Here is a 26,496-nt window from a genome sequence, read left to right as displayed (position 1 = left end):
GGATTCCAAAGACTTAGTTTGGGAGGTTAACGAGTTAGAATCTCCATGGCTCATTTAACAGATCATTAAGTGGTATTTTATCCTTCTATGATCATTAGCCTTTAACTATGATGACGTTGTGGAGAATGTATCCACCAGTTTTAAAGGATAACAATTTATTAATATTGGTTAAGGAAAACATGTACAAGTATTTACATTCATACCCTTGATACTGTGGGAATCAGTCAAATCAGAATTGAAGGCAATTTGTATATGGACAAAAACCTGTCTGTTCTTCATTGCTCTCATGAACTCCAGGGCATAGAGGAGGCAGTTAATTCTGCATGGCAAACTTGTTAAATTTGTTATTTCAAGGACTAAGCTACAATCCAGCTTGGAAATTCTAAGCAAAAGGCTTTACATTTACTCAAGGGAAATGGAGCATGTCTGTATTTCCCAAAGAACACTTTTTAGCTGGGCAAAATGGAATAAACCAGGCAAGGTATTAACTCATAAAGTTAAACAGCACAGGGCAGCAACAGTAATAACTGGAATTCAGTCTAAGCTGACACATGAGGTTGTGGTATCTAGAAAATATACATAAACAGTGATTTCCAAAAGTATTATAAATGGCAAAATAGAGAAGAGGATAAAATACAATCTTTCCTGAATTCAGTGACAATGTCAAGAGCCTTTGACTAATCAAATCTGCAGATGATTATAAACTAGGAGCAGTCACTGACACTAGCGTTCTACAAGAAGGGCAGACAGAGAAAAAGTTGTTGTCAGAGCCATGGACTAAAACTATATGCAAAGAAATGCATGATAGTATCCTTTGGGAGGTCAGTCACCCTTGGCAACTACCATGTTGACAACACAGTAGACATGGACTTGGGGCACATATTGACAACAGTCTAGTCTTTGACCATCATTTGCATATGGTAGGGAGGAAATCATTCTATGCTGCACAATTTACAAAGAAAGGTATGGCATCTAAGTCCAAGCAGCTCATTGTTCTACTGTATTCAGCAGTCATCACTAACCTACTAACCTATGAACCTATGAACATATCAGACTGTTACTTAGTACAATACCCCTTTTGGTACGTACCTAACCAGGCACATCTAACAATTGGAATGTCCACAGACATTCCTCACTAAAAGAATATAGGGATTAAATCAGAGTAAGTGCTATGTCCTATACAGGCTGCCTTAAGGCTCTATCCTTGTGTTCTGTCTCCCACAGACTGTTGAAAAGATATGTATGCCTGGCATACAAGGCATTGTCAGGACCCATCTCACTGGACTTTCTGCATATCTGCAAAAACAAACAGCACCAGAATTACCCACACTAAAGACTTAAACCTTACCTGTTATATAAATAAAACCTACCGGAGAGAAGGGCATTATCCCAGAGACAATCCATTATCTGGGACAGGCTCCCCATCCATAAGAAGCAGAGTTCCTCCCTAAGACAATTCAAGCGTAACTTGGGCAGTTGGATGGGCACAGAAAATTCATCGCTGGTTGTCACATATGTGTCTAATGAATACAAGCACCCTGTAAGTAGTTCATCTCCAATGCCCCTGCTTGTAAATATTTCATCTGCCAAGCACCATGCTTGCACTTACCAAGGGTACCAACATTTGTCAGAGATTTGGGATGCATGGCTAGGCTTAAAAAGGCACTTGTGGTCATTAGCCTAGTACACACCTATGAACTTATGAGCCTATGTACTAAGTTTAATGCTTCTGGCTGCCAAAAATGCAGTAACATGAAAATGAAACTGAAAATCAAACTAACCATAACAGAACTACTGAATGATATGAAGGAGATAAAACTCTCAAAAAACTGTAGGTAGGAACTTTAGAAAATGGAAGGAGAAAACTGTGTTGATATAAATCTAATCTGTGGGAGCAATACATGCAGAATAATGTTCAGGAGAGGGAGTGAAATTTCAGAGAAAGCAGGACTTGAGCACACTATCTAATGTTAAATTGACTAATAATTGTTAAAGAAAGAAGCCACATATGTATAATGCATGACAAGGACAAATGTTTGTATGGCTTGTTTTCTCTTTTGTAAGAATATGTGTGCTGTAACACGTGTAAGGTGTATGTGTAAGGTGTCAAGTTAATAATGGTGTTAAAAATAGAAGTACATAAGTATTCTTATAATAAGTAGTGGATAGCAACTACAAGAGATTAAGGGTTAATAAACCCACTTTACTTTGACGGTAGACAGCATAGTGCAAATATAGATAAACAGGGCATGCTGGAGGGATATATTCCTGTCCCAGAGACTTCCTGTACACTGGAACAAGCTACCCATCTATGTCAAGCAAAGTTCCTCATTAGCACTCTTCAAGAAAAATCCTGATGAGTGGATGGGAAATAAGAAATATACCCCGGGGATCACTTCTGTGGCTCTGTTCGACAGGGGCACAGGAAATTAACTTTCTTTGGTGGCGTAAGCCAGGGAACCTTGTTGACTAGGCCTACTTAGGCCCTTAGGCCGATAGCCTAGTATGTACCTATGAACCTATGAACCTATAAAATATAAGTAGGTTGGCAAAACAAAGAAAGTAAAAAGCAATACACATAGTATGCATACAGAAAAATATAAGCCGCAGATACCAAATTTCCCTTACTTCAGAAATACTGTACCTAATTGTCATAAGTTAGGTAAAATAATAACTAGTGTACACAGATTGGTCCACTAAAAATAAAACAGTCAAATAAGACATACATGTCAAGCAGAGCACCTCTTTGGCCCTCTTCAAAAGGAACCTTGATGACTGGACGGGAGAAAAGAAATTCACCCCAGGGATCACATCAGTCGCCCTGCTAGACAGGGGTCCAGGGAAATAAATAGTGTGGGAACAAATAGCCGGGGAATTGTTACACACAACCAATTCCACCTCTCTCTGTTTATTCCACCCTGAAGTTCCACTGACACATAATCCATCTGTTCTATCATATATCACAGCAATTGCATCCAAAACTGTAAACAAATGTTTCTTTTTCAATAAAAAAGTAAATAAACAATCAAAATAATGGCAATAAATCACATTTTCTGTAAAACAGTCAAACTAACTCATAAACTAACCCATCAATATATTTTGTTGGTGACGAAAAAATATAACCCAGTAGCTCTAGCTCTAAGTTGAGGAAATGAAGGACTGACAAGTAAGGCAGAACACACTAGGTATAAAATAAACTTACCCTTCCACAGCAAAATACACTTATGGAAAATAGTTTGCGAACACAATATATGTTAAATGCCTGTTGACATATGTCATGATACAAAGAAAACAAATCTCTTGACAGGTTATTAATTTAAATGCATCTGAAAGTGTAAACAGCAACGTAAGCTTTGACCAGTATGCATGAAACACAGTTAAGAATGGATATTCACTGAGCTTTGCAAGGCTCTAGAGAAATCATGTACCACTTTATACCTCAACAATCTGTTAAATATGTATAATCTTTATGTTTCTCAGGAGATGGTGGCCTTTCTGGTTCTGTCTTGATTAGAAAAAAAGTAATGCCTTATTACACAAGTACAGAAACAAACTTTTCTAGGTAAAGTGCTACACTTTGTAGCTTTATCATCTAGCTTAACACATGATGTCATAATTGGCCAATATTTTTCTCAGTTTAAAGAGCTATGGAAGTTAAAGATATAAAATGTTTAATCTGACATTATGTCAGAAATACATAACACCAGTAAAGAAAAGGGTGTAGAGTTCACGGAACACAAAAACAGCTGAACTATTGCTACAATATCAGTGGCTACATGCATCTGATACTATATCTTGCTAAAGGGTTTCGGCAATTAAATTGATAAAGAAGGTATTGCAGACTCTAAAAGGGAAGGAGAGCTTTGCCAAAATTAAAATAATAAAAGAGTTCAGTGTGAAAACTGACAGAGATGAACTCACATTTAGGAATAAAGTAAGTTAGAAACTGAATGAGAGAGATGAGTAAATCGTACACTGAAAGAACAGGAAAAGGGAACCAAAATTCAGTCATAAGCTTTTCCCAGTACACCAAAGCAACATACAATCAGAAATGGAACTAGGACTCAAGGGATAAAGAGAGCTGAAAAATACTGAAGACGAGAAAATCACACAACTAGTACCCTAGTGGAAATAAAATATTTTCTTGACTAGTCTTGCCAGAGTACTAGATAGTCCTTCATATTCAGTAAGAGTAACTGAGAAGATGATACACTATGCAATGCTTTTTTCCAAGTTAATCTTGGATAATCACCCAAGAAATACTACTGACCAAAATCAGTTAAAAGGACATCTGTATACTGTGCCAAACATTGGCCTCTTTGAGTCTTTTAATAAAGCCTAAATGTCGCTGTAATGAATGGCTGGGAGAAACTGGGACAGCTATTTCAATATATTCTTTCTGTTAAAAGGAAAGTACTCTAAGTCTGAACTAGATTTAGAATATCTGAACTACTGTATGGCAGAAATTTTTGTTAGATATATGAAAAGAGAAAATCATGAACTTTAAACTGGGATAGAGCATCTTTCAGACTTGTAGGACCAGCTAAAAACTATTAGGTCTAAGGTAAAAGACTATACAGACGGAACAAGAGAAATACAGTTGAACACACAACACAAATGCTTATATCAGTTAATTGTAGCCAGAAGATGTGTTTTTAGTAACCATTGCCAAAAATGATTCCCTTGCATAGTAGCAAATTCAAGAAATAGTAAGTGAAGTGAATTATAAAGTAAGGCAACAACACCAAAGGAGACCAGAACAATTAAACCACATAAATGTTCTAAAAACTTCAAGAGAAAAAGAAGTTTATGTAGTAAATAAGTTTACAGAAGATGTAAACACACTCATGGCATGACCTGAAGTCAAAGTGGGAGCAGAATTATCCATATCTCAAAAGAGGAAATAAAAGAATTTCTGTAGAGGAACAAGGACATGTATTCAGAGTTGCCAGGTCAAACATATTTAAACCGACACAACACAGAAAGTTTGACTGGTGATAAAATATGCATGAAATCATACCAGGTACCAAAATGTCAAAGGCAAGCACTCAGGGAAGAAGCAAAGAACATGTATAAATTTGGTGTCACAAAACAATCACAAAATGCATGTAGCAGTCCCATTTTACCAGCCCCAAGTCTGATTGATCAATAAACTTTTGCAATTACTTCAGAAAACTAAACAGCATATCAAAAGCTGCATCATATTCCATGCCTTAAGCTAGGGTACTTTTCAGTCTGGACCTGAGCAAATACCATTATCTTTGGAAGCTAAGGTTACGAAGGTATTCTCTACAGTGCATGAGCTCTTTCATTACTCAGAATAAGAAGTAGTATCACATATAATTATTGAGACTGCCCCCTACATATACATATATAGGTTGGATGATGTAGGGATAGTGAATCAGGAAGTACAATGGATTAGCAAGGAGGAAGTAAGAATAGCTATGAAGAGAATGAAGAATGGAAAGGCTGTTGGCCTAGATGACATACCTGTGGAAGCATGGAGGTGTTTAGCTGAAATGGCAGTGGAGTTTTTAACCAGATTGCTTAATGAAATCTTAGAAAGTGAGAGGATGCCTGAGGAATGGAGAAAAAGTGTTTTGGTATTGATTTTTAAGAATAAGGGTGATGTACAGAGCTGTAGTAACTACAGAGGGATTAAATTGATCAGTCACAGCATGAAGTTATAGGAAAGAGTAGTGGAAACTAGGTTAAGAAAGGACGTGATGATTAGTGAACAGCAGTATGGTTTCATGCCAGGAAAGAGCACTACAGATGCGATGTTTGCTCTGAGAGTGCTGATGGAGAAGTACAGAGAATGTCAGAAGGAGTTGCATTGTGTTTTTGCAGACTTAGAGAAAGTATATGACAGGGTGCCTTGAGAGGAGTTGTGGTATTCATAGGTTCATAGGTAGGTACTAGGCTATCGGCCCTAGGGCCCATACAAGCCTAGCCAAAAAATGTACCCTGGCTTTCGCCATCCAAGAAAATTATTTTCCTGTGCCCCTGTCGAGCAGAGCCACAGAAGTGATCCCCGGGGTGAATTTCCCATTTCCCATCCAATCATCAAGATTTTTCTTGAAGAGTGCTAATGAGGAGCTCTATTTGACATAGATAGATAGCCTGTTCCAGAGTATGGGAAGTCTCTGGGACAGGAATCTATCCCTCCAGCATGTTCTGTTTATTGTGGTGACAAGGTTAAGGTCCCTAGAGCATGTAGCTCGGAGAGATTGGGATTTCTTTAAGTGGAGCATGTCCAACAGCTCTGGGTTTGACATAGCTTTGTATGTTAGGCAGAGATTGCCCCTGAGTAGGCGATATCCGATGGAGTAAAGCTGTAGTTATTTGAGACAGTCTGCATAGGGCATCTGTTTGAGGCCAGTAATCCTCTTTGTGAGGTATTTCTGTGGTATTTCCAGTTGTCGTAGATGTCTTGTGAGGTACATACCAAAAGGGGCATTGTACTCTATAATGGGTCTAATGATTGATGAGTAGAGGGGAACAATTACCTCTTTTTTTCTGGATGAGAATCCTTTTGTGATGAGATGAGCCACGTAGAAGTATTTCCTGACCACTGTGGTGATGTGATTATCAAAGGAGAGACTACTGTCCACCGGTGTCCCAAGGTCTCTTATCACATTTTTGGCATTAAGTAGACTACCAGCTATGTGGTAGTTCATGGGTGCAGAGTTTTTACTAAAGGGGATGACAATACACTTTTTGGCATTGAGCTTCAGGCCATGGCTTTGACACCAGGTATCTGTCTCAGTGAGACCCTTTTGTAGTTTGTCCACATCGTTAGGAGTTTTGATTATGGCTCCTAGTTTGCAGTCATCTGCAAACTTTGTTAGCCAAAGACCTTCTGTGTTAGCCTGCACTTCAGAGAAGTAGATACCAAACAGGAGAGGACCCAGGACTGAACCCTGTGGTACTCCACTTGTCACTGGTCTGATGTCGGATTTGGAATCCGCTACTTTCACAGTGTGGGTTCTGTCCTTGAGCCAGTTGGCAACCCATCTTGTGACATAGGGATTTATACCTAGTTTAGTGAGCTTATCTATAATTCCAGAGTGGGGGATGGTGTCGAAATCTTTGGCGAGATCTAGGTAAGCTGTGTGAACCATTTTACCCTCATCTATGGCTTTGGTGACTGCTTCAAAGAAGTCAATCAGGTTTAGGAGACATGATCTGCCTTTTACAAATCCAACCTGAGTAGGGTCCAGTGTTTGGAGATTACCAGTGTCTTTGTTTATGAGTTCCATGATGATATGTTCCATGGCCTTGCAGACCAGGCTCATCAGGCTAATGAGGCGGTAGTTCCCGGGGTCTGTCGGGGCTCCCCCTTTGTGGAGTGGGATTACTGTCATGGTGCGCCATTCAGTGGGTACAAAGCCTGAGGTGAGGCTATGATTGAACATGGTAATTAGGTAGGGTGTCAGTTCATTCTGTAGTTGTATGAGGAAGTCAGGAGTGTCAGAGAGTATGAAAGAGTGGTACAGGATATGTACGAGGGTAGTGTGACAGTGGTGAGGTCTGCGGTGGGAGTGACGGATGTGTTTAAGGTGGAGGTGGGGTTACATCATCGATCACCTCTGAGCTCTTTCTTATTTGCAATGGTGATGGATAGGTTGACAGACGAGATCAGACAGGAGTCCCCATGGAGTATGATGTTTGCAGATGACATTGTGATCTGTAGTGAGAGTAGGGAACAGGTGGAGGAACCCTGGAGAGATGGAGATATGCTCTGGAGAGAAGAAGAATGAAGGTCAGCAGGACTAAGACAGAATATATGTGTGTGAATGAGAGGGAGGATAGAGAAATGGTGAGGATGCAAGGAGCAGAGGTGGTGAAGGTGGATGAGTTTAAATACTTGGGGTCAATAGTTCAGAGTAACGGTGAGTGTGGAAGAGAGGTGAAGAAGAGAGTACAGGCAGGAAGGAGTGGGTGGAGAAGAGTGTCAGGAGTGATTTGTGACAGACGAGTACCTGTAAGAGTGAAAGGGAAGGTCTACAAGAGGGTAGTGAGACCAGCTATGTTATATGGGTTGGAGACAGTGGCATTGACAAAAAGGCAAGAGTTTGAGCTGGATGTGGCAGAGTTAAAGACGTTAAGATTTGCACTAGTTGTGACGAGGGTGGTCAAGTTTAGGAATAAGTATATTAGAGGGTCAGCCCAGGTTGGAAGGTTTGGAGACAAAGCCAGAGAGGCAAGATTACATTGGTTTGGACATGTGCTGAGGAGGGACGCTGAGTATATTGGGAAAAAGATGCTAAGGATAAAACTATCAGGTAACAGGAAAAGAGGAAGGCCTAAGATAAGGTTTATGGATGTGGTGAGAGAGGACATGCAGGTAGTTGGTGTGACAGAGCAAGATGCAGAGGACAGGAAGAAATGGAAACAGGTGATCTGCTGTGGCGACCCCTAACGGGGACAGCCGAAAGAAGATGATGATGATATATATATATATATATATATATATATATATATATATATATATATATATATATATATATATATATACATAAATATATATATGTGTGTGTGTGTGTGTGTGTGTGTGTGTATGTATATATATATATATATATATATATATATATATATATATATAGGTCTATGTTGTTTACTCGAAAGTACGGTTCAACGAACCTTACTTTCGCGTGAACTGACTTCCGCAAAAGTGTATTTTGTCGAAAATGCACTTTTGCAGACAAATTAAAAAACCTAAATATATATATATATATATATATATATATATATATATATATATATATATATAGCACTTACTTCTAATAATATGTTATCCTGCCAATTATTTTCCTCTCCTAATATACTATCCTTATTTCACTACTCTTCATTCGAGCTTATAAAAGGCTCACACTTATAATACTATTATTAGCTCTAATGCCTGCTGTGTCTTATGTGTCCCTATTTACATTATATTTCTCACATTCATTGTCTCTCGGTCTTTCTTGTAAATACAAAAAAAATGCTTTCCTCATTTTTGTCTGTTGTATTGCTATATCTTTTATCTAGGGTCCTTTTTTTTAGTATATTTCTACGTTTTTATTTTCTAACTCCACTACTTCATCCCTCACCTGTTTACTCACCTTTCCATATTCTTTATTCTTCTATTACTAAGCCCTATTGCATTGACACTGTGTACTGCCAACAGTATACAAAGCTTCCTGCCTAGTATGGAACTATATCTTAATAATGTTATCAGCTAGAATAATCATTTTTATGATTTTCCCGAATCTAAATTGGCTATACCATTTGCACTCTAATATGATTGTGTTGATATAATTCTTATTGCTTATATCAATTGAAAGCACTCAAGGAAGAAGCAGAGAAAATACTTAAATTTGGTGTTAGAGAACAATCCCAAAGTGAGTGTAATAGTCGCACTGCACTGGACCCTGTCTGACTGGTCAATAAAATTTTGTTAAGCTAACATGGCAAATTTTCTCGATACATAAAATATTTTATGGTTGCTGTGTAAGTAAATGTGGAGTTTTTCTCCCCAGGGCACAGATGAAAATGAATTATTTTAATAAAAAGCAGATCATCTCAGTATACAAACTGAAAATAAATAAAATAAATACATTACACAGTCCTGCCTGTTCATCTTCATGGAGCAACCTCGACATTCTAGAGGCTGAAGGCCAAGGTTTATTGACCCCAAACGAGATGTTCTGCAGGCTACCCAGAAGAAACTATTGTAACATTCCACAAAGAATGTAAATTACCTTTCTACATGCCAAGCCATTTTGAAGTATCTTCATCAAGATATATTGACTGATAACACAGGTAAATTTAAGTCAGGCACAGCAGAAATCCACTGACCAACCTATGTAAAAGGGATGTTGGGGACACAGCTCACACATGGGATGGTGCAGTGTGTTTTCCCCCACTGCAAAAACATGTATAGTTTGTTTGCTCTCCTCCAGGGTAATCCTTGGATAATGCTCAGAATGTTTCAGTGCTTGCAGTTTTGACTTATTTATGTCAGGATTCTATGCGTCAGTGTAGGTGTACAGTTGATCCAGTGCCACACAACACCCCTATTTATATATATTATCTTCATGCTAGCACATCCACGGAGAAAAGAAAAAAATGTACCACATACTGTGAATCAGAGAGCAAGAACAGATACCTACAGATCTGGGGATACAACATGATGCAGACCATCAAAATTCACACACACTTTGTTAGACTTACTTCCCTAATACTTCTTATGATAAGAAATTATACCATTGCATACTTTCTATACACTTCTACAGTTGTCTATGAAATGAGTTTTCAATGAAATGGGTTTGATCATTTCACTTTCAGTGAAATGAAGATTCAGTGTTATGACAGTGACCAAGATGCACGCACACACATGCACACACACGCACACACATGCACACAGACGCACACACATGCACACACACAGATATAGACACACACACACACACACACACACACACACACACACACACACACACACACACACACACACACACACACACACACAAAGAAGGGGAGACAGATAGATAGATAGATAGATAGATAGATAGATAGATAGATAGATAGATAGATAGATAGATTGACTTGATAGATAGATACTTGTAAAGTGGGATGAAAGCACAACTTGTCAATCACTACCTATTGATGGGTGGGAGGATGGCATAATGCTTAAGGTGTTTACCTTACAGACACAAGGTGCAGGGTTTTATTCTCACATGGGGTAATTGGCTAGGCTTGAAATGGCTCACATGGGTAGTTAGCCTAGTACTAATCTATGAACCCTACATAGAGAAGATAGGCCATGGGCCATGTAGGACCCATGATAACACTTAAAAAGGAGTGTTGCTGAATCAGTTTCAGTTATACGTTTTAAACAAACTGTGAATCTATGATGTGTATGGTCAGCAAATGATTACAATGCTCATATACCAATGTCTATACATCTATATCTATTTACCCCCCACCCCACCCCACACACACATATATACTGTACATAGAGACAGAGTAGCATATCTTCTTCTTTTTTTAGTAGCTCCACAAAAAAACAAGTTGTTATTACCAGTCTGAGAGTCTTTTGGGAAAAGAATGTTAATGAAACAAAACCACTTAGTGATTAAAGTATTTCTTTTAAATATAAAACAAGTGGATGTAGCACGTCTTCTCCCAAAGAATAGTTACTGCAACATTTTAACATTTTTTTTATGGATATTGTTTTCCTCTAGAGCTTGTGATGTTGTTTGCATCTGCTATTTTTGGTAATCCGCATAGATCTCTATAGAATGACTGTACAGCCTTTTCCAATTTTTGATATACTACAGGTGCATTTTCTTAACGTAAACTTCATCTGATGGAAATTACAATTTTTGATCATTTTAATCTCTTCTGTCTCTAATCTGGATTATAACTTTACTCAGGCCTTTCATTTAATTCAATTCTGATACTTTCCTATATAGCATATGCACATCCATTTAAGCTGATCAGCTGCAAAATCTGCAGTCAGCACTCATTTTTCAACTGGGCTTCTCTTCTTTCTCACTTTCATACAGTTAATATTATTCTGATTGAGGCTTTTCCGATGCAAAGCGTGATTTTGTGCAACAATAGCATATTTCTATTATTTGTTTAGAGATATGTAGGCTTCTTCTAGTTAACCTGCAGTCTTTCACTTTCACTTACCAACAAAACAGTGCTATGACTCCTTATTACTGGATTCAGCTAGATTATATGTTGCTTTCAAAAGAACAAATGGTCCTATGACCAGGTCTAGGCCTGATCCAATCAGTGGGGGATTTTGTAATGCCCAGTTGTTTGCCTATTCATCAGTACATGAAAAATAGAGTAATGACTGAAGGCTCTAAGGTCTTAATTGCTACAGTATTATTATATGATCGCCTACTTCTGTGAAATGTACCCTCTTTTATATTAAGAGCTTTTAATGAAAAAAACCCTGCATATATGATAACAATAGAAATATAAAAAATTGCACTTAAAATCTCTGCTGGACTTCCCTTTTATTGCGTTTGACACAACCTACAATTTCTGTGCTTGAACACAGGCTTCCTAGTTTGTAGCAAACTGCATTTAATATGTATGAGCAGGCACTTGGAAATTACTTTTCCCTGAGGTGTCAGTGTCTACATCTTTGCCCTCCGTTGATATCATTTGAGCAAAGAAGACTTTTCCGTTAAAATGGAAGAGCCACAGCTCAGAAAAGCATTTTTGAGCATACAGAATGTGGTCTGTTTTTGAACAGATAACCCTTCGCCTTGTAGTTTCTGAATAAATGAAAGAGTTATATTTGGCAAGTCTATCTGTGCATAGCATATGTCTGAAGCAGGCGTCAATTGCTTTATGAGTATTTCCAGAAAAGTGACACATTTATGTTGAAGAGTGGGATAGTGTTGGGTAGGATTCTAAGCATCCCTTCCTGTATCTTTGTAAGAATTTGCTCAGTTTCATTTACCAACGTTGCACTATTAGAATCAAAATAAACATCCATAAGCATGTTAAGCACAAGGTGAAAGTATAGTATTAAAGTGAATAGAAAATGTCATAATCCCTGTTTCATATAGCAGATGTTGCACTTATTAAACATGACTACAGAGGGCCATACGATATATGCATTTATTTTCTATAATGCATGTCAATTTGTACAACTGATGTATGTATTAGATGGAACTATGCAGAAATGTATTCTGCACCCATGTAATATATAGCAATATATGTGAAGTATAATGCTTGTTAATACAGTTCGATTACTTTTATATAAATGTAAACGTGCTTATGTCACAAGTGATAATCCAATAAAGGTGTTTAAAAAAAGAAGCTTTACTTTACTGATTATTACATGTAAATCATAGCACACAAACATATTAGATGAACACTTTTGGAATAAAGTCTTTGGCTGGTTGTGTTTTACTTCACTAATATTGTGATAAGTTTTATTATATTTCCATAGTACTTCCATTTTCCAAAAGTGTAGTGCCCTTCAAATATGTATCTGTTTTTGTCTTAAAGATAGTACTGGTCATGTAGCCCCATGTTTATTTTTTTATCCGTGTTTTGCAAAAATCTCATTTTTATAATTTTTCTTGTCAGATTTTGCTATGAGTAGTTTCTACACTGATATTTCAGTCATTTTAATCTCCACCCAGCCATCTCCATTGTGAACTCTCATGGTCTAAGCTGTTTTTGCAATTCTATCCCAGCTGGTATATTCTGTTATCTCTCAAGTTCTAAATATGGAACTAGTTGGTTTAGAATGTTGAGCTTCTTGTGAGTTGGACACTCCCCTGCTACTACATGTTCTGTTATATTATGACTGCTACCAAACTATTTAACCCTGTAAATATATCGTCAGTCTTACTTTGGCTTCTCCCTGTTCTTGATGAATGGAGCCATCCAGTTCTGTGCCTTCAGTAATTAAGACAATCTTCCATTACTACTTTACTTCGGACTATTCCCTGATATATGACTCATCCTTTTTTCTCTGCTGTTACCTGTATTAACCTTCTTCTTTTGAATCTTAAGTCAAGTACCTAACCAACTACACAAAGCCTCTGTTGTAATCATGGTGCATATACAATTCTCCTTTTTTTCAGACTATGTATTCTTAACAAACTTTGCTTGATCTAATCCTCTGAAATGTCTGTACATTATTGCCATTGTCTGAAAACATAAAACGAAACACTCCACAAATAAAACAAAAAAAGAGGTGAACCACCAAATTTCTTGAACAATTGAATGTGAGTACAAGGGATAAGCGCTTTCGGCCATAATACACAGACCTTCTTCAGAACAAAGACATATCATTCCTTACACTTTTAAATACTCTCACCATATAAAAAATACCCAATCATATGTTCTCAATAATCTCAACAATCAAGAATGATGCAATGTAAAAAAAACAAGTACAAATATTATACACATAAAACAATATAAAACTTTAAAAAAATACATATAACAAACAAAACATATAACAAACAAAACAATATAAAACTTAGAAAATCATATTTAATCTTGTCATAATAAACTTTCCTACATGAAAAGAGACATGGAGGAGCTCTCTGATCACGTAGCCCAGGCCGGTATGACCCTGACCCTGAGTAGCATCCTGCCCTCACCAAGAATGATACCACAATACAGAGAAAAAAATTATCCATTTCAACAATTGGCTAAGCTTCTGGTGTCATTCAAAGGGGATCTAGTGTCTGTCAGCCTGGGATGACATGCTCGACAAGCCACGCTGCTTCGCTAGAGATGGCGTGCACCTGTCACCCTTAGGCTTTCAAATACTGGCCAAGGCTCTTGCCACCCACATAGTGCCTTTTTTAGGCAAGGCTCAAAAGACAAACCCACCGCCGTAAATAGCACAAGTAACAAAAAACTGAGGGTAATGCTACTCAATGCGAGAAGTCTAAACCTCAAAATGCATGCACTAGAGGCACTCCTCAGTATGGAGAAAATCGATATATGTGCAGTAACAGAAACCTGGTATAAGGCTCCAGAGAGCACCCCAGCACTGCCAGGCTACAACTCATGCCATACATTTTGGCCACAAAACCCAGACCAAAATAAAAAAAGGTGGGGGAGTATCCATATTCATCAAGGATACCCACACCTCCAGGTTAGTAGCACAGCACGATGCCCCAGAGATCATCCATGTGCAACTAACAATGGGCAAAACTGCTATTCAAATTATAGCTTGCTACAGATCACCCACCATGTCCCAGGACCCCCACTCCACATTCCTGGAAACACTGGGAAACACTCTGATATTGGGTGATTTCAATTACCCAAACATTAACTGGGAGAACTACTCAAGTACAAACTCCCTTGCCCAACATTTCCTAGAATTTATAAACTCAAACACCCTGGATTAACTGGTCAACACCCCCACCAGAGGTGACAACATATTGGACCAGGTCATCACCATAATGGGCGACCAGTATTCCACACTGGAGGTCAACCCCTTGCTGGTTAGATCTGACCATAAACTAATCACTCTGGATATCCACATTCTGCCACCACCCCCGGTCAAAGAAACCACTGTGAAAACTTTTCAAAAACAAACTTCACATTACTTAAGACCGAGGTGGGAAGTTTCAAAACCCCCATGATAAAGGATAACGCTGTCCAAGCTGCAAAATCCTTTTCTAATACACTCTACGAGCACCTACAAGAATGCATGGATCGTGCTATTCCAAACAAAACCAAGACTCACTCCTTGAAGAAAAGGAAACCAGTCTGGTGGACCCCTGCCATAAACAAGCTATACAATAGAAGGAGGAAACTAGTACAGAAAAGAGTAAAATCCCAAGAAGGGAAGACATCCCTGATCAGTATCAGCAAGAAACTATGTTCCCACATAAAATCATCCAAGGCTAGCTTCAAAATAAAAATTGCCATGGACTCCAAAGATAACCACAAGGCATTCTTTAGCTATGTCAAGAATCTAAGTGGCAATTCTCAGATCTGCTCGGAGTTAGTGCAGAATGGCACAAAATGCACTGAACAGACCAATATAGCCAACATCCTGGCAGACAGGTTCAGTGCAAACTTCACCCCCCTCTCACCCCCAAAAGGGCCCATATCTATACCAGAAAAATGTAGTTCCCCTGAAATCACAGTCACTCAGGTTAAACAAGCCATCTCCAAAGCCAAAAACACATCATCAATGGGACTAGACGATTTCTCAGGCTGCGTCCTACACGAGCTCAAAGATGAACTAACCCCTCACCTAAACACACTGTTTAAACTCAGCCTCTCCACAGGCTACATGCCCACAGAGTGGTGCACAGCAATGGTTATTCCACTCCAAAAAGGTGGAGCCACAATGGGCCCCGGGAACTATAGCCCTATAAACCTGACTAGCTTGGTCTGCAAAGCTATGGAGCACATCATCATGGATCTCATTAACAGAGACATTAGAAACCTCCAAACACTGGACCCTACCCAGTTTGGCTTTGTTAAGGGCAGATCATGCCTCCTAAACCTAGTGGACTTCTTTGAGACAGTTATCAAGGCTATAGACAAGGGAAAGGTGATCCACACAGCCTACCTAGACCTTGCAAAGGCCTTCGACACCATTCCCCACTCAGGTATTATAGACAAGCTCACCAGCCTGAGCATAAACCCCTATGTCACTTGATGGGTTGCCAACTAGCTCATGGATAGAACCCACATGGTAAGAGCTGCGGGAGATAGGTCTGAATCTAAACTGGTTACAAGTGGCATTTCCCAGGGCTCAGTCCTAGGACCCTTCCTGTTCGGCATATACTTCTCAGAGGTACAGGCAAGCACAGGAGGACTATGGCTGACCAAGTTCACAGATGACTGAAAACTAGGGGCTATAATTGACTCTCCGGCTGACACAGACATCCTTCAAAAGGGTCTCACTGAGATAGATACCTTAAAACTTAAAGGAGAATGTAGATTTATGTCAGAAAGCATCGAGTATGTTTTGAGTAACAACATTTTGTCTTTGAGAATGAAGAATATTTGCAAACAAGGGGTGTGGCCATGGGGTCCAGGATGGTTCTGAATTATGCTAACTTAGTTATGGCCTACTGGGAGACTAACATTTTATCCCAGTTAGAACATAGAAGTAAGATGTGTTTTTATTATCAGTTTATAGATGATTTTTTTTGTTTGGAAAGGGACAGCAGTTGAATTGGATAGTTTTGTATTTTGTATGAACAAAAGCACATCTTTTTGTAAGTTTTTCTTTTGCATGGAGTGCTTCTAGTGTTTGTTTTTTTGGACTTAGAGGTCTTTAAACAAACTGAGGGATGTAAGTTAGGCTCCATCATTAGTTATAAAAATGTGCCAAGTAACACTTTATTGCATTATTCCAGCATGCATCCCACTTATGTTAAGCATAACATCATTAAAGGTCAGTTGGTGAGATTAAAAAGGTTAACTACAGACTTTACGGTTTTGGATAAACTTGTAGATGAGTTACATCTTAAGTTTATACATAGTGGATACTAATCGAAGATAGTGAGGGAGATGTTGATGGGGAAACATTCCATCACAATGTTAATGTTAAAACCTCACCAGATTGGTCCATTTCCATGCCCTTGGTTTTCAGTATTGACAGTGAGGCCATCAAAGGGTTTATAAGAAACAACTGGAGGATTTTGGAAGCTAACAGTGGAGTGAGGTCGGTTTTGGGTTCTGCTCCTTTTTTTTTATTAATACGAGGGTCAAGAACTTTAAGGAGTTGTTAGAAGTTAGCCACCATTCAGAGGAAGTGAGAACAAGGGGCACCTTGAAATGTATGAGTTGCAATTTTTGCAGACACATAGCAGAAGGTCTGTATTTCGAGGTTAGTACCAGTAGTAGGATCTAGCAGGTTCCAGGAGTGTTTCATTGTGGGTCAACTTTTTTGGTATATCTAAGTGTACATCATTCTATATTGGCAAAACTAATAGGCAATTGAGAAAAAGGATATACAAACATCTATATGGCATAAAAAACAAAAATATGGACAATGCACTTTTTAAGCACACTTTGGTATGTTCAAAATACAAAACAATTTATTTTAGTGTACTTGATTGTGTGCCTAGCAATTTTAATAGTGACAAAGAGGGGGAATTGGACTACACAGGATTGAAATGGCAAATTGCATTTAGGGCATATAATGCACCTGAGTTGAATGGTGGAGTGAACTACAAAACAGTTTTACATAGGAAAGTTTATTATGACAAGTATAAATAAGATTTTTTACGTTTTATATTGTTTTATGTGTATAATAGTTGTGTTGTTTTTTTTTAAATTGCATCATTATTCTTTGTTGAGATTATTGAGAACATGTGGTTGGGTATTTTTTAATTGGTGAGAGTATTTAAAAGTTTAAGGAATGATATGTCTTGGTTCTGATGAAGGCCTGTGTGTTATGGCTGAAAGCGCTTAACCTTTGTACCAGCATTAAACTGTTCTATATATTTGGTGGTTCATCTCTTTGTTTTGTTTTATGCATGTAGTGTTTCATTTTATTTTAGCATTATTACAGTACTCAGAGGCCTTTTGGTATAGTTTTTTTTATATTGTCTGAAAACATCTAAAGCCTTTGGAAACAATGTGAAATAAAACTCTTCTGTAGGCAATTGTAAGCATATCAACTAACTATAGCAGCTGGCAAAATAAGTTTTCAGGTGACAAAAATCAACTTCCTAGCAATCCAAACAACACATACTTCACCACTCCTCTAAGTAATTTTAGCACAAAGTCAGCCTCTTTACATATCATAATATTCCTAACAATAACACAGTATAAAATACCATACACTGCATTCAAAGGCACCTCTATGCTTTGTACTTCCTACTGGTCTTTATTAACCTGTCTTCAATTCCTTTCATCCCATTCCCTACTCCACCCTCTACAGTCTCCCTCCTCCACATTTCCTGATATTCTACTTTAAACAAATCAAACACAAAGAAATTGTACACCTACTAGAATAAATGTCTCTAGAGCCCCTGTCAGGACTGATAATTTAGCCTACTTGCTCATCTATTACTGCAGAAATTGTATTGCTCCACCATTCCTACACATTTATAATTTTTCATTTACCTCTGACCTGATGCCTGCTATTTGGAAATCTGCCATAGTCAGACCTCTCCCTTTGCAACCCAAACCGACTAAAACATCTAATTTCTTATCAGTCTCAACTTTTTCCAACTTTGGTAAACCCTTGAGAGAAGCATATACCCAAACTCTCACAGTACCTACAAAAGTAATACCTTCTCTCTCAAACAGTATTGCTTCTGGTCAAGAAAGAGTATCATGGTTGTTCTTTGGATTTTAACTGATGAGATCCAGGTTTATATGGACAAAGGTAACATCAACAGGTCTGTCTCTTCATTGACCTTCCTTGGCCCTTTGACTTGGTCAGACACCCCAATCATCTTTTCCTACATGACTTGGCTCAGTATAAGCCCAGAAGCATCATCATGGTCTAAAGGCTACCCATCCATGTGATAACCTACCGAAAAAATTGGTAATGTCATCTCCTTTGCTGCATCTATATTGACTAGAGTCCTATAAGATGCTTCCCTAGCCATCCTACTATTCTCTGTCATTATAAACAATCTTTCCTTGGACCAGCCAGACTCTCTTCCTCCTATATTCAAATGACACTATCATCTTTAGATCCAACAACATTTATTCCATCCTACAGAAGCAACTTCAACAAGACCTTCACTCACCTATCTGAAATGAAACTCCAAATTAACACCAGTAAGACAAATGCTTTTTGATTCAAAAAAATGTTGAAAAAGCCTCATGCAGTAGCCATCACAGACCAAAACATTATCCCTATTGGATTATATCATGAATGGTGCTTGTTAAGACCCTGACATACAAAGCATCAACAAAAACATGAGAACCATTCAAAATAATGCAAATACAAATAACCGTCTCTAGCAGATCAAAAAAGGAGAACAGATTTCCTTATCCTATGAAATACCCATTACCATACCACACATTAGATGAACATTTTCTGAATACTGGTGGTGTTACAAAGGGGCTTTTTGAGTTGAGCTATGTGGTTATGGTTATGGTTATGGGCAGAGACAGGGTTAGGGTTAACAAGATGGGCAGAAAGGCTTCTGTTAATCTTAACACTAAGGATGCTGCTACCTCTCATGTTAACTATGCAGCTTACATTAAAAAAGACCTTTCTGCAACATTACCATTACAGAAGTCAGCTTAGACACTCACACACACACACACACACACACACACACACACACACACGCACACACACACACACACACACACACACACACACACACACACACACACACACACACACACACACACACACACACGCACACGCGCACACACACACACACACACACACACACACACACACACACACACACACACACACACTCACTCACTCACACACACTCACTTGCATGCCCTTGCACACACACTTAAGCTATCCCTTAAATAACCTATATCATAACCCTAAAACACTTGGACTCATACACAAAATAAATCTATCCCCTCCCCTTACCCAACCCTTACCTTAATGCTAAACACACTTACACTCAAACTTCCAGCCCCACTTCAAAACCACATACATTTGTCGACTAACACAAATGTTGTCGAATGACCTAAACACAAAATGGACTACAGTTCACTTTAGTTGCATAAATTATGTTGACTAAGTGAACTGTAACCCACTACTGATACCACTTCATTCTTGAATTACATTGGAATCTTGCAGCAACAAGCACTATTCAACCAGTGCCACAGTGAAAAACCTAGATCCAAAATTACCTGTCTGCTATTTTGGGCCTGAAACAATTGTTCCTTCCTTTCTCCACCTGCCAGTGCTCTCAGAGGTGAAGGCATTCTATTTGCTCAACTAGAATATGGCCTTCCTCTCATAGCTGCCGCTTGCAATAAAATATTACACACCATAAAACCCCTCTCCTACAATCTCTGCCATATTTTTATCCACTCCGCGAGGCATGAAAACCATTTTGAAACTAAAAAATAAATAACTACTGATTACACAGAAGATCAACCTTTTACCTGGCATCTTCACATTCAAAGTACTATACCATGAAACTGTCATCTTCCCTCCACTATATCCAGCTTCCACCTCCTTCAACCTCCAAAATCACACTCAGTTAAGATTAACTATAAAACTTGCCTTAACTACACTTCAGTTTACCAATCATAGCTTCTTTATGTTGTCTCCCAAACTCTGTCAAGGACTCCCATCCAACATAAAAGGACACATCTTCATACATAAAATTCAGACCCCAGTTCAAGAGCTACCTGGCTAGTCAAAGTCAGTAAAAATGCATCACCTCAGACCACATCATCAAGCCATAACTAACCCTCAACTATCTATCTCCTTGGTAATTGCACTCACCAATAGCCATATGGTTTGATCATATGCTTGTAAATATGTATATCTATTTATCCTAAACTTTGTATTTACTTTCTGTCAACATATTACGAGTGCTTTTTTATATTACTAATGTAATCTTTGTTTGTATTTTTAATTAATGCTCACCGATATCTTGTACTGTGTTATTGTTTTATATAGGTTCATAGGTTCATACTAGGCTAGGTAATTGCACTCACCAATAGCCATATGGTTTGATCATATGCTTGTAAATATGTATATCTATTTATCCTAAACTTTGTATTTACTTTCTGTCAACATATTACGAGTGCTTTTTTATATTACTGATGTATTCTTTGCTTGTATTTTTAATTAATGCTCACCAATATCTTGTACTGTGTTATTGTTTTATATAGGTTCATAGGTTCATACTAGGCTATCTGCCCTAGGGCATTTATAAGCCTAGCCAGAGTTGTGTGGCTTTCACCACCCCTTAGGTTGAAGAATACTATACCCATTAGTTTGCCGTGCCTCTGTCCAGCAGTGATACAGAGCTGATCCCCGGGGTAAACCTACGATCTCCCATCCACTGGTCAAGATTCCTCTTGAACAGAGCCAGCGAGGTGCTCTGTCTCACATGGGCCGGGATTCTGTTCCACAGCATAGGGAGTCTCTGGGTGATGAATCTGTCCCTCCAGCATGTCCTATTTATATCTGTGTTGAGGTTTAAGTCTCTTGCTCTTGTGGCTCTGGTGGATTTGGATTTTTTGAGGTGGAGCATGTCCATTAATTTCGGGTTGGACATGGCCTTGTATGTCAGGCACAGGTCACCTCTGAGCAGACGGTATGCGACTGAATAGAGCTGGAGTTTCTTCAGTCAGGCAACATATGGCATATTTTTGAGCCCCTTTATCCTTTTGGTGAGGAACTTTTGGGGTCTTTCCAATTGCTGCAGGTATCGGGTAAGATACATTCGAATGGGGCATTGTTCTCAATCATTGGTCTCATAACTGAAGAGTACAGGGAACAATGACCTCCCTTGATCTGGATGTGAATCCCTTCATAATCAGGTGGGCAATGTAGAAGGTCCTCCTAACCACTTTGGCAATGTGAGTGTCAAAAGAAAGGTTACTGTCAACTTGGGTCCCCAGGTCCTGATAACCTCTTCAGTGCATAATGGATTGCCACCTATGTGGTAACTTGGGGTTACCTTGTTTTTACCAAAGGGTATGACTATACATTTTTGGCATTTAGCTTAAGGCCATGGCTCTGGCACCAGTTATCCATTTCTATGAGACCTCTCTGAAGGATATCTGTGTCTGATGGATTTTCAACTATGGCCCAGTTTGCAGTCATCTGCAAACTTTGTCAGCCACTCCTCCTATGTTTGCCTGCACTTCTGAAAAGTAGATGCCGAACAAGAGGGGCCCAGGACTGAGCCCTGTGGGACACCACTTGTGACCGGCTTGGAGTCTGACATGGCACCAGCAACTCTAACCCTGTGGGTTCTGTCCTTGAGCCAGTTTGCAACCCATCTTGTGACATATGGGTTTACATTTAAGCTGGTGAGCTTTTCTATGATACCCGAGTGGGGTATTGTGTCGAAAGCTTTTGCAAGGTCAAGGTAGGCTGTGCGAACTGCCTTAACCTCATCAATGGCCTTGGTGACTGTTTCAAAAAAGTTGACCAAGTTCAAGAGGCATGATCTGCCCTTGACAAAGCCGAATTGGGTAGGATCCAATGTCTGTAGGTCCCCTATGTCTTTATTTATGAGTTCCATTATGATCCTCTCCATAGTTTGCAGACCAGGCTTGTTAAGCTTATGGGGCGGTAATTACCAGGGTCCGTAGAAGCACCTCCTTTGTGGAGTGGAACCACAGTTGCCGTACGCCACTCTTTGGGTACATATCCTGTGGTAAGGCTAAGATTAAACAGCAGCCTTATGTGTGGGTTTAGTTCCTCATTGAGTTTGTGTAGCACACAGCCGGGGACACCATCCGGTCCCATTGATGCTGTGTTTTTAGCTTTAGAGAGCAGCTCTCACCTGGGCATTTGAGATGATTGGGAGGCTACACTCTGCTGGGATAGATATTTCTCCTTTTGGGGGGGAGGGAGGGGAAAAATTTGCACTGAACCTGTCTGCCGGTATGTTTGCAATGTCTGTGGGTTCAGTGATTTTTGTATCATTTTGGACTAATTCTGAGCATATCTGGGAGTTTCCACCCAGATTTCTAACATAGCTAAAGAAGGCCTTATGGTTGTCTTTTGAGTCCTTGGCGATTTTTCTCTCAAAGTTGGCCTTGGATAATTTTATGAGTGATCGTAGTTTTTTACTAGTATTGATCAGAGATGTCTTCCCTTTTAAGGATTTTGCTCTATCTTGTAGTAGCTTTCTCCTCTTGTTGTAAAGTTTGTTTATGGCTGGGGTCCACCAGATCGGGCGCTTGCCTTTGGTGGAAAGGGTCTTGATTTTATTTGGGATTGCTTGATCCATGCAATCCTGGAGGTGCTCATAGAAAGCATTTGTAAGGGATTCAGCAGCGTGGGTTGTGGTTTCCAATGGCTCAGGGGCCTTGAAGGATACCACACCAGTCTTAAGAAGTGTGAAGTTGGCTTTTATGAAATTCTTCACTGTGGTCTTTTTTGTTGGGGGTGGGGGCGGGATGTGGATCTCCAGTGAAATTAGTTTATGGTCTGATCTCACCAATGAGGGATATACTTCCGGTGTGGAGCATTTTGTCCCCATGTTTGTGATTGTATATGTGCTGTTCTAGCTTGGGCCTGAAATTGTCAATTGCAATCCCACTCTTGATGTGCTAAACAAATATAAATAAATAAAGCTATAAATAAAGTAAACTTCTTCCTGTACATTTGTAATCCAGTCTCTTATTAGCAATCTCAATGCAAAGATTACACAGATTCATAGGAGGTTACTAGTCTAATAGCCCTAAAGAGCCCTTACAAGCCTAGCCATATTTAACCTAAGTTGCCCCAGCTATTGGTGGTTAGGGGAGTGAAGTTCACAGAGGTAAGGGTCTATGGTAGTTAATACTAACTTCTTCTGTCCAGGATGGACATGAACACCACCCCAGAAGTGAAATTGTGGTCACCCATCCATTAATCTATGTTGCATTTGAAGAGGGTCAGGGAGGGGCTCTGTTTCACATGAACTGGAAGCTTGTTCCAGAGATGTAGCAGTCTCTGGGGGATGTATCTATCTTTTCAGCATGACCTATTCATGTCAGAGGCAAGGTCAAGATCCCTAGAGCGAGTGACCCTCCTGCAGTTTGATTTATGAATGTGTAGCATTTTCATTAGGGCCGGGTCAGAGACTGCCCTGTAAGCCAGGCACAGGACACCCCTTAGCAACCTGCAGGACATAGAATACCAATTTTCTCTTCCAACCTACAGTTTTGGAGTGATTGACTGGCCCCAAGATGTGCTGGATCAGTTGGAGAAGAAAGCAAGAAGGATGCTTCATGCTTAACAAATGATTTAAAAAATCAGTGTATACCAGACTATATATTCCTCATTCTGAAGGAGGTATGGACATCCTTGAAGTTGATTATATGTATAGATCTGCAATTGTAGGACTGCATACATATTTCATAAAATAAAAAATGTCCAGTCTGGCCAAACAGTTTATAAATCTTTATTATAAGTTGATAAGTGCTTTCACTGACTCCCGCTTCTTCAGACCATTTAAAAACAATAAATTAAAAGGAACACATTCAATAAAAAGAGCAACCCAACCAATCAGTACAATGGAAATCAGATATGTGACAAAAACACTTGGAACATAAAACAATCAATGGAACAAGCCTTTCTGCTTCAATACTGGCTTTAAAAGGATTTGTTCATTTAATCCTTGACTACAGTTGGCTTTAAGATCTAAAATCCACTGCAGTTCACTATACTTGGTTCTGTTGCAAATGTCCACATCCCTAATATTGGCATCCACCATTTCTTAAACTAAAAACTTGAAACAATTTCAGCTCCCCTTTTCCTTCACATGTTTAGCTAAATCACTGCTATCCTTATCATTCCTAATGTCATTACAGTGTTCTTAGAGCCTTTCTTTCAATGTATGGTTTATTTTGCCTATATAAAATCTTTCACACTGTGTGCATTGTGCTAAGTAAACTAAATTCTTGGTTCTGTAATCTGCATAGAAATGAAACTCAATAGTCCTGCCAGAAAGAGGGTGTTTAACATATAGCACACTCCAACTAAATGTACATGTGTTACATGATCGACAGGCAAAAGTTCCAAGGTGATCAGAGATTCTGCCTTTCCTACCTGATTGTTGTTTATAACAAAGATGTTGTTTAAGTGTTTTATTGCTCTTGACCTAAACATTTCCTAAGGTCATCATCTGCCATTAAAACAGGCCAGTTATTCCTAATGATGTCACAAACTAGATTCACTGGAAAAAGTAAGTAATACTCTGGGTGTACTAACGCATGCCCCCGGATTCATGAAGCTCGGCGCAAGGCCGGAGTAAGGCTTGCGCCGGCCGTGCAGCGTATACCTGGTGTAGCAGCGCCACATGCATAGTAATGAGTGTGCGCCGCAACCACAACCACGTGCATAGGGCACGTGCATGCGTCCAGGGAGCCCAAGTAGGATGCGCCCGTAGGCATGGCCAAGCCAGCAGGCGATAAGCAACCTAAAGTGCTGACTGTCACAGGCTGCCTGCAATAGTAACCGCACCAACCAGTGTCCGTGGATAATGAAACGTATGCAGAGTATGCAACATAGTACCCGTCCACACAAAATGGAGAACCAAACATAAATCCACGAAGTATAAAATGTTCCCGTCCACGGAACAAAGGATACTCGGAATACCATGTCCGTCACGCAATGCACTGTCAGCAGGCATACCCAGTGGAGGTGTACTGCATCATGTCAGCGCGCCGCAACTACACACGACCAGCCCCATGGGCATGGTCACCAGCAGTCCCACAGTGGTAGTGAGAGTACACAGCTGGGCAGTCGTGGCCATATAACAACCAGAAAGAAACCAGATATCCCAAACACAGACTAACGTGTATAGCAAAATGTGCTAGACACAGCAACGTAACCGTCACATACACATGGGATGGTATGCGAATCGAATATCCAGAAGCAGAACCCACGCATGCAAATGTAATACCACAACAACCCGTCATAGCGTAACCCGCACCCATGTCCGACTGTCCACAATCCAGCTAGCAGCCTTGCAGCTGCACACAGCGGGTATACCCCAGATGTAGTAGGAAGTATTGTCATAGGCAGTGACACGCGTGCAAATATGTACCCCACATGTCAACATCCCATCCCAGGTTCTGATATCCAAATGGCTGCATGTGAATGTGTCGGCAGAATGTGTACATCCCATGTGTGGTTACGGACCTGTCAAAACCCCATAGGTGTTCACACGCCACGGTGTCCATAACTGTACACATCTGGACAAAGCAGTATGTGCAGCCACTGTACCGATGATTAGCTATGCAGACGTGTCAAACACAATACACAGGGCGGAACAGCCGTCCACCAAGCAGGTCACCCCAGCAGGGTTGCCACATGCACAGAATGTCAAGGTGGGACATCACTCGTAGATATGTGTTGTTCCGTGT

The sequence above is a fragment of the Protopterus annectens genome, chromosome 2.part1 (assembly GCF_019279795.1).
Source record: "Protopterus annectens isolate FY-2018-M chromosome 2.part1, PAN1.0, whole genome shotgun sequence".
NCBI classification, from domain to species: Eukaryota; Metazoa; Chordata; order Ceratodontiformes; family Protopteridae; genus Protopterus; species Protopterus annectens.
Note: the sequence above shows the minus strand (reverse complement) of the source record.